The sequence below is a fragment of the Ochotona curzoniae genome, unplaced genomic scaffold, assembly GCF_017591425.1.
Source record: "Ochotona curzoniae isolate NIBS_2020 unplaced genomic scaffold, NIBS_Ocur_1.0 scaffold_3835, whole genome shotgun sequence".
Taxonomy (NCBI): Eukaryota; Metazoa; Chordata; class Mammalia; order Lagomorpha; family Ochotonidae; genus Ochotona; species Ochotona curzoniae.
In genome coordinates this window covers 34,271,096-34,285,045 of record NW_024467114.1, presented here as the reverse complement: position 1 = coordinate 34,285,045, position 13,950 = coordinate 34,271,096, and positions in this window count along the sequence as shown.

Sequence of the window (13,950 nt, the reverse complement as noted above, 5' to 3'; positions counted from 1 at the left end):
ATTATATTATATATTAGAACTTACCATGTTGATTCCATTCACTAACTCTTGTTCATAGTGCTATGGTAAGAATGGAAATATGAGCATTTCTTCAATAGACTGAGCTTATTTTTTGGACAGACACTCAAGAATGGGATAATTGGGTTATATGTTTCTAGATCTGTTTTTAGACTTTTTGAGGAGTTTGCATACTATATCTTGCATTGGCTATAAAATTTATATTCTCAGCAATAATAGGATATGTATTTGCTCCTCATTCTTATCAGAGTTTGCAAGTTACTCTAGCTTTTAGTTTCCTAATGTGCAAAATGGACATATCGGAGATTCTAACACTACAGAACTGTGAGAATGTATTAAACTGTGGTGCTTGTACAGTGCAAATACAGAAAATAAAATTATAAATAGTATTTTGCTTCTGCTCACAGTGTACTCGCTTATACAGTAGAAAGTGCAGACACTGCATCATTTTCTAAAAGAGACTTGGCCAATGCTTAGCAATTAAAATTTTTATTTTTAACAATAGAAAGCCTTTAACATGCATAATAATACTTTCATTGACCAAGAAATTTACTAAATTTTATTATAATTCTTCTTTGTAAAAGCTGACTTTTTTCCATCAGTCCTTCTTTGTAACCCCAATTTCCGTGCAAAATTTTTCTAACATTCCTTGAAGTAATGTGATATTCTTCCTGGAAACTAATTTGGCAAACAGTGTTAGGCTGTTGTCTATTTAACAAGAATCTATGATTTCTATCCAATAAAATTTTGTATTCCTAATGGAAATAGTGACTTTTGATGTTATCAGTAATATTTTTGAGAGCAGAGAGTTCAGTAAATAGTTGTCATTCAGTAAGTATTTGTGGAATTTAAGAGAGGTATAAATTAAAAAGAACAAATTGGAAAGAGATTTTCTTATAGCCATTTGGAAAATTGAGAAGACACATGGAAATTTATGGTTCCTGAAATGGTGCTCTTAAGAAAAACATTTTGTTTCTGTTCCCTTTGATTACAATAATAGATAAAAAATTAAGTCTAATAAAATAGGTTATTTATTTTATATTTCAGAAGACTGAAAATGCTCCAATCTTAAATGTCTATTACTTTCAAAGAACAGTTGTGCTTTTAATATGAAACATTAGCCTGTGCTAACATATGAGACCCATTGCACTGTAAAAATTGCATTAGTGCCTCTTGTTAACAGAACACAGTTGATCTTGCAGTTTGATTTTATGATCAAAGTTTTCATGCTTTTTGGTAAGAGAGGTAACTTGGGGAAGGCTTAAGCTGGGCATGCCTACCTTTCAGATTTTCTGGGTTACCCTGGTTGATTGGAACATGATTAACACAAGGCCTTACCTGTTAAAATGGGAGACTTTTATACGGCAAACCTTGTTCTAGCTCCTGTCTCAGTTTTTTGTCTAAGGCTACTTATAGCTAAACACCATACGGCCCATCTATCCTTTCCTTTCACTCGTTGAATTTAGCTTTTATTAGGCTATCATTATTTTCACATTCCATGCAAATAGGACTTAAGTTCTAATTTCATGCTCAAATCCCCTCTGTCATTGTGCTTGTCAGCATGATGGTTTTATATATATGGAATAATAAGTATGTAGGGCCGCATACAGGATATTTTTCTCTTTCATTCATACGATATGCCTTAGTCACAACACAGCCCAACATGGAGCTGAACTTTTATTAAAAGTCTAGTGAAGGAACAAACATGGATGATTGAAACACTGTTTGCTATTGTTCGGCACCATTCTTGGATTTGGACTGCTGGTTCACGTCAGGCTGCTCAAGGGGTTTCACCTACAACCAATTCTAAGAAAGAACACAGAAGAGGAGGTGACTCCTCAGCATAACACCACCAACTGGATGATGTGTGGGTATGGACAAGGAGGCTGTGTGTTTACACAAGGTCAGCCCAGGGGAGCCCCAAGCAGAGGACCTTCTGGGTTCTGTGCCCCCTTGGTCACACATCCTTTCAGGGCCATAGGACACTTTCTCAGGAGTTGTTGAATCTGAAGTGTACCTTTCCCTCAGTACTTAATAGTGCTTGGTGCAAAACCTAGTCCTCGGGCAACTCCCATCTATCCTTAATCCACTGTAATTAAGATGCTTGTAAAGAGTTGATTTACAAGGCTAACTGAGCCCGAATCACATTCTCAGGTGTTCTGAGGGAGAAATCAAAGACCACAGAGCCACTGTCGACCCAACATTTCACCCATGCTCATACATTACATAATAAAGGTAACAACTACAAATACCTGAGTTACAACTAGCAAATTTAGAAAACATTTATTTATTATTCATTACATTTCTTGAAATTGGGAGCAAATGCAAAGATTTATATCCTTTTAAATGATTAGCTCCAATTCCATTAGTGCAATAGTATTTATAATGGAATGCTACAACTGCCATTCACATGGGAACTGTGGTATATTTTATGTGATGTTAATACAGAGGACATTTTTACTGATATGCATGGATTTAGTTTTGCGTTCAAAATATTTCTGATAAGGAAAGTTCAAAAGGAAGAAAATAAACTTATTCTGACTATTGAACAAATGTCAATAATGAAGTGAAATTTTGAGGCAAAATATCTGCCCTGAGTTATCGTCAAAGCAGATAAAAATTTAAAACATATTATCTGTCAAAATCATGATTGACATAAAAATATTTCAATACTTCTACCATGTATAATATGTATGGGTTAGGCATTCATTTTAATTTGGGTGAAAATACTAAACACAATAAAGAAAGTAACATTCATTAGGCCACCAAATATTTGTAGAACTGTTATCAAAAATTTAAAAATATGTATGGGCAGGCATTTGGTATAGCATCTAAGATGCTGCTTGAAATGCCACTTGTCATAACTTCTGTGAGTTGGAATCCTGTTTCTGCTCCCAGTTCCAGCTTCCTGCTAATTCACACCTGGAGGCAGAAGGTGCGGACTCACAGTGTGGTTGGCTGGGTTGAGTTCCCAGCTCCTGCCTTTGGCCAGGCCTGACTTGGGATCCTGGCTGTATAGGAGGCATGAACAAGTGGGTGAGAGATCTGTCTGCTGTCTCTCCCTCTGGGTCTGGGTCCCTCCTCTTTCCAACACAAATAGATTAATTGTTCCTGCTTGGAACAATGAAATCAGCAGCATTTCAGAGCTATCCACACCACGTGGGCAGAACCCTGGGAATAGGTACACCTTGAGAATTTGGTTTGATATGACGTGACAGTTCCTTAACCCTGGATACTGGGATGTTTGAAAAGTCACATGTGGCTTCCTCATTTGTCTTTCCCTTTCCCTTACAAACAACAAAGAAGAAATAGCAAATTTGGAAACAACGAGTTCACCCAGTTGTCCCTAAACTTTGATCCTTCGCACCCCGATCAAACATGTAATCATTTTAAAAATTAGAAATTTTAAAAAATAAAATTAATTTTGAAATAATCATGGTCTTGTTTGAATCTCTTCAATGTTTCTGTGGAAGCATCTCTGTAGGTGAGTCAGAAGACATAATTGTGCATCATCATCTGCTTATTCAATGAACGCCTTCCGGGGACCTCTATCCATGGCTGGGCTGCACTTGTTCTACAAGAGTGAATGCGTTGGAAATCCCATTAGCTTGCTTTAAAATGCTGGTGCTTAAGAGAGAACCATGGCTACTTTGGTTTTGCACATTTCACTAGATGATAACTTCCTAGTCAATCAGAATTAAGAACAACTCTGGGCATGTTAAACCTTAAGATATATAAAACCTCTCCTAATAACTTATTAGAAGGATCTAAAAAGTGTCCCAAGTGATGAATCAGAGCTCACTTTGTGGAAGGGACAGCAGAAGGTCACAGGTGTGTTTTGCTCCTCTGCTGCCCCGGAGTAGGCTCACTGAACTGTTGAGTGCTTTTTGTAAGTCCTGGAACAAGTTAGGTTTTTCACAGGAAGGGCTGGTTAGAGAGGCGCATGGAAGCACAGTCATAGGAAAGTGAAGGTGGAACTAGCCAACTTCATGGTCTAAGGTGATACGGATGTGCATCCAAGAAACTTCCAGAGCTTCCATTCCAGAAAGCGTTGACCGTTCCTTAGGGAATCCAGATCCCACTGCATTATTCATTAGAAGCAGCATCTGGGAAGGTGATTCAAGTATTTTATTAGCTTTTTCCTCTTCCACGGGAGAAGGGAAAATACCTCCACATTATATAGATTGAATTTCTCCTTTCCTCTACCAAACTCATGCCTTTTATAATTAAAGGGAACAGTTAGCCTCTCCTGCAGTGATCACTTCAAACGTTGTTTTTATCACCTAAGGAATCGTCTGTGCCTTTCCAGGGTTACCTCTTGGCTCCTGAGAAAATTCTCTACCCATTGGTTCTGAGTTGCTTTGGTCAGATAGTAATAGATCCCAACAGGCAGTTGGGTGAAGGGCTCCTTAGCAGCAGTGCTTCGAGCGTTCCCAGCGGAAAGCGGTGTGGTGGTCAGTGCCTCTGCGTACCTCCAGTGATGTGTTCACACATCTGTGCATCACAGCCCGTGCATGCGGTGGTAGGCTGGGCTGCTGTTGTTTGGGCTTGTATCGTCCACACTGTGCTCAGAAACACAAGCCTGAAATAAACAGACTGTGAATCGGGGCCGTGTGAGTCTCTTTTTTTTTCACGGGGGCTTTGCTGTGAAAGGTCTTCTTCCCTCCTTAAAGTGCTTAAGCTTTTACCAGCTAAATTCCAAAATGGACCTTGGCCATGTCCATTCCTGCATATTGTTATTAGTCATCCAAGCAGGTTTTTTTTTCTCTGTTTTTTCTTGTTTTTATAAAGCAGACTTTGTTGTTCTCAAATCTCTATATTAGCCAGAGCAAAGAAGATGAATGTGGAAGCAGGCTAGAAAATCGCTTTAAAGAGACTAACACTCAAAGAAAAGATATTTTAAGTAGGTTAGGATTCTAAAGGGAAAGAGCATGCATTTCAACACAAGGCTGAAGTAGAAGCAGCCCTTGACCTTGAGTTCAAATAAGGAACAAATTGAAGGCTTGGACACATTTATGAAGGCAGATAATTTGAAAAATGCAATCCTCAACTAAACTAAAAAAAAAAAAAAAATCCAAGGAAGACAGCCCTGGAGTGTCTCTCCCCTCAAATCCAAGAGGACGAATCTCTGGGAAAGCTCTGAAGGAAGACTCTATTACAACATTTTCCTGGCCCGAAAGCTGACTTCGGAGGAAGTGAACAGAACTCGGTCCCAAGGCCAGATTTCAGGCTCCACCGGATGGGCTGCCAGGACATGCTACACACCGGCCCAGGGCAGGGGAGCCAAGACTGCCCACATTCCCAGGCTTTGAGAGACTGGGGAACCTCTGGGGGGGGAGCTTGATTTATGAGGAAGAACTGGCTGGTCTGGCCTGAAGCATTTCAGAAAGGGAAGTTTGGCCAACACCCTCACCTGGGATTGAGGACTCTGGAAAATGGGGCGGGGAAGGGAACAGATTGCATTCCTCTTTGGCTAAAACATGAGAAGTCCTGGAAAAGAGTCTAAGGTTAGGGTAATAGCAAAAGCCAGCAGTCATTGACCACTTCAAGCTTTCCGTGCTTACACAGAGAATCCGTTTCTAGGCTCCCCCAAATGCTACAAGCTGCAGGCGACTATGATATGAGTTGTTATCAAGGAGAAATCTTGAACCACAATGGTTGACTGCTCAATGAACATGCTATAAATACCCAGTAGACAGTCAATAGATGGTGGAGACAGGATTCGAATCCAGAGCCAGGCTTCTTGGCCCCCTAGGGTGTAAGATACACAGAAGTAAGTGAATTGAGAAGCAAAATTTATATATAAATTTTATATATATATATATAATTTATAGGATATGACCGCTTAAATGAATGAATTTCATAAATCAAAGCTTTCGCAGAAGGCTACCTACAACTACACATCCATAGCAACTTACAGGAAAATGAGTGTATTTATACAGGTTCTCAAATTTGAAATTTCCATGAATTCATCCCACTCATGAATGTTACTATTCTGATTTACTAACCTTAAAATAATACCATTAAGATTTGGAATTGCGACTATAATGCATTACTTCCTATCCCACTGCTATCTGCACTCAGACTTTCTCCCGTTTAACACAATGCTTACTTCAGCGGTTTGTATAAAATATGCATTAAAAAAACTATTTTTCAAGTAATGAGTCAGGCAGTATTTCTGTCGTTTTACAGATGTGACAACTGACACTCCCAGAAAACTTACCAAAAGACCGCATGGCCTCATATAGGGTTCCGATATGTGTGTGTGTGTGTGTGTGTGTGTGTGTGTGTGTATGCGCACGCATATTTTATTTATTTAATTTTTTAGCTTCAAAACCCATACATTTGGTACAGTATCAAAAGCCACAGAATTACAAAATGATGTTGTTACAAAAATGAATAAAGTGACTTGAAAGGAGATTACCCTTGAGCAGGGTCTTAAATAATGAGCAAAACTTTCATGGAACAAAAATTGATTTTATATGGGGTTATGGAAGAGTGTGGGGGAAAGTATTCCAAGCCAGAGCTTCCAAATGTGCTCACATCATGACACATATAACATTATTTATGGTGCGCTGCAGGAAATGGTGGAGCAGTTTAGCTGGTGGTAGCATTTATGAGTTCCCTGGCCACCCCTGGATCTGACCATCTACCTCATGAGCAAAGGGGTGCACATCTTATCACACCTTAAATGAAAATGTTCAGGATTTACCTGTTGAAAATCTGTGTACATAAGATTCCATGCAAACATACAAATTCAGGAAATGCATGAAAAATGTTAGAAATGGACATTTAAGTTTGGCTTGGAAGATCTGGTGAGAGATACGGTTGGAAAAGCAATTTAGAATCAGATTCTTAAATTTCTTGTGTATCATGAAGTGAAACCTGAAGAATGCACTGTGTAAAAAAAAAATCTTTTTCAATGTTTCCTTCATTTTTGTACGTCTGAAGCCGTATTTCCAACTTGAAGTTTCTTTATGTGACACAGTGGCCGGTCTCACATTGGTTAAAGATGCTTGATAAAGCAAAAACAAAGCAAACCAAAGCAAATCAATGCTTTAAAATCAACTTATACAAGGAGGGACCAAGCTGCTGAGAGGACGGTAGTTCATTGGAATGAACCCTCCGTTAATCCACCCTGCTTAGGCTTGGTGACCATTTCCCAACTCTTCATGTGGAAACTTGAGAAGCCAAGAGCAGGGTGCATAGAAAAGAGAATCTGACATTCCACACGTAATTTCTGCAGGCACTGAGACACAAAGAAACTGATACTTCACTCACAAGCTAAACACCTTAGCAGAGACAAATTCTCATGATGTAAGAAGACAAAAAATAGTGTTATGATCCCATGAGCACGAATGATCTCATTTAAACACCTAAGGGTTTTTTTATTCGTTTGTTTGTTTGTTTTTTAGATTGAGATTCCAGCAATCATTGCATACAAGAAGTGAGAAAGAACTAAAAATAGGCCAGTTGTGTCTGGTTGGAACTGATTTGTCTGTACTTTGTTTTGTATTGGAAAACAAACATGCCGAGTTCTTTCTGGACGAAGACAGGATCCAGAGTCCCAGCCTTTCTTCATGCTGCCCAACATTCAGTGAGAACTTAGAAAACATGTCAATAAACATTGCCAAATAACTAAAGGCAAAGACGACACACACACGCAGGTGAAACAAATTTTGAAGATAAACACAGATTTTTAAAATCATTGAGTCTAATTTACCTAATGAAATAGACAGCTATTGGAAAAATAAAAAAAAAAATCCTTGCAAAAGCACAAACATCTTCAACAAAAGAGTCAAACAGAAATCTTAGGAAGTTAAGAACTAAAAGATGAGATTGATGGCATGTTAGAAACTTCGGAAAATGGCTTCACTTTATTCAGAAGTAAAAGCATGAAAACATGCAACTCTATACACCATTAAAATTAGTAGAAAATTAGCATGGTCATGATATAGATGGATCACATTTATATACTACGAGAAATACTTAGAAAAAAGTAATAGAATATATTTAGAAAAATTACAGAAAACATTTTTAAAAAGTAGAAAAGTAACAAGGCTGTCATTTATGAGCGATACATATCAACAAGAATTGAATGCTAGTTCACAATATTTAGAAAGATAGTTCAAAGCCCGATCAATAATAATTTTAAAGGCAATAAATACATTGGAATAAACCTCCTAAAACTGGTTTATCTTTACACAGTAGTCTATAAAACATTATGGAAGCAATTAAAGGCTATGCAACAAATGGAGGGAAACACCCTAGGAAAAAGTGAACATTGGCTACCAATAGCAACAATATGAACTCCTCCAATCTCTCCTCGTGACATGTGCCCCTATTAGCAACAATACGAACTCCTCCAATCTCTCCTCCTGACATACGCCCCTACTTATCTGTGTGTCCTTGATCATTTTTTTTGCTGTCTTTACATCTATAGCTAGTGTTAGATGCAGTTAAACAATACGCAACATTTATTCCAGTCTTATCAACAGTTTTTATTACTGAGATCTCAGCTACTTAATGTCTACTGTGCTCAGAAAGAAAAAGAAATGAACAAATAGGATACAACTCCACAGTCATCACTGGGGGGTGGGGGGAACGGTAATTGAAGCACTGTAATCTAAAACATAGATTCGACATGAATGAAAACTGGATACCTCGAGGCAGAATAGTTCAGCTACACTGAAATACGATAGCTCAGCTGTAAAGATGCAGGATAATAATCGCATGCTGGGAGGTGGCAGCAGTGGCTCAAGTCACTGGGTTCTTGGGATAGGAGGTGTGTGTGTGTGTGTGTGTGTGCATGCCCGCGTGTGTGTACGCGGCAAAGAGAGAAAGAATGAAAGAAGATAAAAGAAAGAAATGAAAACAGAAAGAAGGAAGGAAAAAGAAAAGAAGAGGTAATAAAGGAGGGAAGGAGGGAGAGGGAAGAAGCAGATAGGAAAAATTGCACTTAAATGACAACTGCATAATCCTTGCATATAATAAAAATCGTGTGAACGTAAATTGTGACAAAATTAGTTTCACAAAGCACTATGCGATTGGGCTTTAAAAGTCTGGATGCCACACATGTTAAATACTGAGTTACATAGTAAATAATGACTGAAGTTGGTTCATTATATATTTATGTCTAATATTATGATAAAAAGCAGCACATCTGGGAACCAGATGACTTCCAAATCACCATATAGACAATAGCATCGGCCTAGGTGGAGACAGGCATCATTATCCCATTTAGCAGACTTTAAAAGTAGAGGCGGTAAAAACAGCAGTGTTTCCACATTAATTTTAGAGTCATGTTGAATTTCGGTTTGTAGCCACCTGTTTGTTCCTGTATTTATTACTAACCTGTTGCATAATTTACATGATGAACATATATTTCCGCAAAATGAGAGAAGCTCTGTTTCCTGCACTGTACAATAGAGTTCCCCTCTGTAATCATTCAATTATGGGTAACCAGAAAGGTAATGCATACAGCATGAGGTCTTGCATGCGGGCTTTCCTCCCATTTACTCACTTAAAAGGTGTTGTCAGCGAGTTGGTTCAGATTCAAGAGTGAGCTGGCCATGGAAGGACATGAATTCGAGTCCAAATTAGAATGTTAAAGAAGTGTAGTACACTGTAAAGCGGAGAAAGTTGGATTTGTGGTAACAAAACTGCACCCCATACCAACTTGACAATTCCAGACAAGTCACCTAGAAGCAATTTAGAGAACATTCAGCAATTATAAATAGTATTAGTAAAAGGTTGCCATGTCTCCTCTTGTGTTCCACGTGCATTTATCCCTTGATTTGTTCTGATTTTTTTTAATTCACACATATTCAAATTTCCCCTTTCCCTCCCAAAGGTTTCAGCCTCAAAGTTGTTAAAGGAAAAAACAATTGTTGTTAAAAGGGAAAAATAGAAACCATTTTGATCGTTGTTCCACCACAGTTTGGCTCAATTCTTCCAGTTTTTGCCTTAGTGAGAACGCAGCCAGACCACACACTGAGACTGAGTTACAGCACTTCAAAAAGAAGAAAAACAGTCATGGAAAAAGCCAAATGGGTTTCCAAATAGGAGGTGGTGGACACTAAGAAACCTTGTAGCACAGCTCTTAGGAAGCTCCAAGCAACGGTGTGTAGCTGAACTCACGTTTCCCTGTGGCTGAAGGTCAGGCAATGTGCTGGAGTCCATTCGTGTGGGTGGAAAGGCATTCTTTAGAATCTTTGTCCCCATTCTCCCCTTTCTGATCCTCTTATTTACAAAAATAACAAGAGCACCATGGGATATTTTTTTTCCATAAGAGAATAAACGAAAATGAAGCTGTGAATAAAGAATGGAAGACCTTAACCTAGTAGGGATGGAAAAACCCAATTCTATGATATTGTGCACAAAGGCAGCTTTATAACTTCTGAAGAAATCAACCTTCAGAAGAGAGATGGGCCCGGCGCGGTGGTGCAAGTGGTTAAAGGTCCTCGCCTTGCACGCCCGGGATCCCATATGGGCGCCGGTTCTAATCCCGGCAGCCCCGCTTCCCTTCCAGCTCCCTGCTTGTGGCCTGGGAAAGCAGTCGAGGACGGCCCAAGGCTTTGGGAACCTGCACCCGCGTGGGAGACCCGAAAGAGACTCCTAGCTTCGGATTGGCGTAGTATCGACCCGTTGCGCTCACTTGGGGAGTGAATCATCGGATGGAAGATCTTCCTCTCTGTCTCTCCTCTCTGTATATCCGCCTTTCCAATAACAAAATAATAAAAATAAATCTTTAAAAGAAGAGAGATGCACTTAGGTTTCAGGGAAATCCCAGAGAATTCGTTCTGGAATGCTGTCCATATTTTATCTCTTACTCGGATACTTAGAAAACAGTAGTACCCAGAAGATTGTTCTTTTCAGACATACTTCTCAGATTTTTTAAAAGTCATACAGGTATGGAATTAAAATTGTTCTGGATGCTAGGGACAGCAAGGACCTGTTCATCTGACTGTGTGCCTTGTGTCTTGACAAAGGGGTTAAAGAAGATATTTCCGAACAAATAGGACAGAATTCACCTCCATTCATGCAGTAGGCAGAGGAGTCTCTGCATTTCAAGGAAGTTCATATCCCGGACACAGCCAGTTTTTGGGTCTCCCGGCGCTATGGCCTGCTTGGACTTGGGAAGGTTAAGGTCATTTGGCCAGATGTATATGTTTCCATGGCTTGCTCACAAATATTTTGCAGGCTTCCACAAATCTCCACCTAGTGTGGGATTGGAGGAATCCTTTAGGGAAAAGCATGAACTGCAGCTTGGGGGTGATTTAAATCTATTCTACAGGAATAAAAGGAAACAAGCAGAGGCAAAATGAATAGGGAGGGAACCAACCTTTTAGTGGGAAGAACAAAATATATGCTGTGTATAAATACTCTTATTTTGTCTCTCCAAATATCGCAGTCATTAAGTGCAATCATCTCTATACAGTTTTAGGAGCAAGGTTCCGGTAAGTGACGTACTATCACAATTTCAGGTCATACATATGCTGGAGTTTGAACACACGTTGTTGATTCCTGTCTTCATTTTTCCATCACAGTGCAACTTCTGTATAGAAATGCTATTATGCTATAAAAAGAGAAGACTGTGTTTTATTTAGGGATAAGATTTACCACGGAGATTAAGATATCACTTAAGATGTTGGTGTCCCCTGCCAGAATGCCAGGGCTCAACTCCAGGCTCCATACCCAATTCGAGCCTTCTTTTTAATGCACTCGCTGGAAGGCAGTGGACAAAGCCCACACACTTGGGTTCCTGCTTCCAGCATTGGAGAAGCAGATTTTGTCCTGGGCTCCTTCACTATGGCTCAGCTCTGCCTGTTCTGGACACTGGATAGGAAGTCTCTGTCTCTCTCACTGTCTCTCTTTAATTTTTTTTTTAGATTTATTTATTTTTATTGGAAAGGCAGATATAGAAAGAGGAGGAGAGACAGAGAGGAAGAGCTTCTGTCCGATGATTCACTCCCCAAGTGGCTGTAAAGGCCAGTGCTGTGTGGATCCAAAGCCAGCAGCCAGGAACTTCTTTCCAGGTCTCCCACGCAGGTGCAGGGTCCCAAGGCTTTGGGCCATCCTCAGCTGCTTTCCCAGGCCACAAGCAGGGAGCTGGTTGGGAAGTGGAGCTGCCGGGATTAGAACTGGCACCCATATGGGATCCCGGGGCGCATTCAAGGTAAGGGCCTTAAGTGCTACACTATCATGCCGGGCCCGTCCCTTTAACTTTCAATGTGTTGTTCTAAACTCTGTGTCTAATCTGACTTCTACAGCAAAGATTACAAATGTAGTCTTGCCCTGATTACTATTATTCCAAGAGGAGAATTCTAGATAAAGATTTGAATTCTGGGCCTCCTTGATATTGTTTGTTTCTGATACATTGATTACATCCTCACTGTCTTATAATATGCTTATAATGAAGGCTAAAGTTTCCACATTTTCTCTGTTTATTGTATTGGTCCTTGCATCATTCTGGTTGGACTTACTCAGTCCATTCCCCATACATACAAAAGAAATACAGTTCCTTCCTCCTCTTTCTGACTCACATTTAGAAAGGCAAAATAACTCCCAGAATTTTCTATGGATAACCATGACCTTGTGACACACCTCCAGTGAATGAGGTATCTGTGAATGTTTGTTGAATACAAATTCTAGAAAAGATTTTACTGTCCTATTAAGAGAGACCAGGCTCAGAGACTATCATTGGCATCCCACATGTTAAAAAAAATTTTTTTTAAAGAAAGCAGATTCAGTGGGCTTATCTTTTGCCTGTTTTATTCTTTCAGCCTAAAATCTAAACGTAGTACTTGCAGGCACTACTGGCATTCTGCAACCATGGAGCAACAAGGACGAGACCAACACCAATCCTACAGTGCAGCAAGAATGGAGGGAAGCTGGCTCCCTGCCCTATTTCTCTGGGAAGGGACTGAAAAACTGCTTCTTCTTTTTCTTCAGCTACCTTTGTGAAGTGATCTGTTCGAACCAAAGCATTGCAAGAGAGTTTAGGCTGGGTATGTAAAGCAGACCAGACCATTTGGAATCCTGTCACAAGACTTGACTCTCTGCTGAGAGAACTCCTACAGTTATGACCATGCCACAGAAATAGGACAGACCCTCAACACATCTTGGTTAGGATGCGGTGATGGACAGGGTTGGAAAAGAATAGGGATCCATCTTGCATAAGATGTGACAGACCTGTACACACACAGGCACCCATCAGTTCTGGAGGAATGGCCAGGAGCTTCCTTCAGGACCTTTCCCTACATTCCCAGGCCACAAGCAGGGACGGGATGGGCAGTGGAGCAGCCAGGACTTGAACTGGCACATTTCTGGGATGCTGGCATGTGCAGGCAGATGGTTAGCAACTGACCATTGTTTCAGCCCAATCTTTTTAAAAGCATGTTAACTCTCAAGATTTTTGACAAAGTTGTAATGAACCAGACAGTGTGATGCAGTATCAAAATAAATAAATGAATGAATGAAATACATACAAAAGAGAATCCAGAACTAGACTTGAACATACATGGAGAACTGATTTTTGGCACAGATGCAAAACCAACTTAATAGTAAAAGGAATTAACAAATGATCCAAGAAAACACATCACAGAGCAAACTACAAGCTTGAATTCATATCTTCTATCACTGTCATAAATTTACTCAATATGGATCATAAACCTAAATATAAACCTACAAATTGAGCAATATAAACTTCAGGGGGAAAAATAGAGAAGGAAACTTTACGATATTGGGCATGACAAAGATTTGTTCAATATGACACTATGAAGAGTGTGTATAATAGCATGTCATTGGATTCAATTTATGTTCCCCAAGTGACTCACCATGTTAAGCATCTCCTCTGTCCTTTTTCATTTTTACATCCTCTTCAACAAAATGCCTGTTTAAACTTGAGCCCATTTACATTTTTACTTGAGT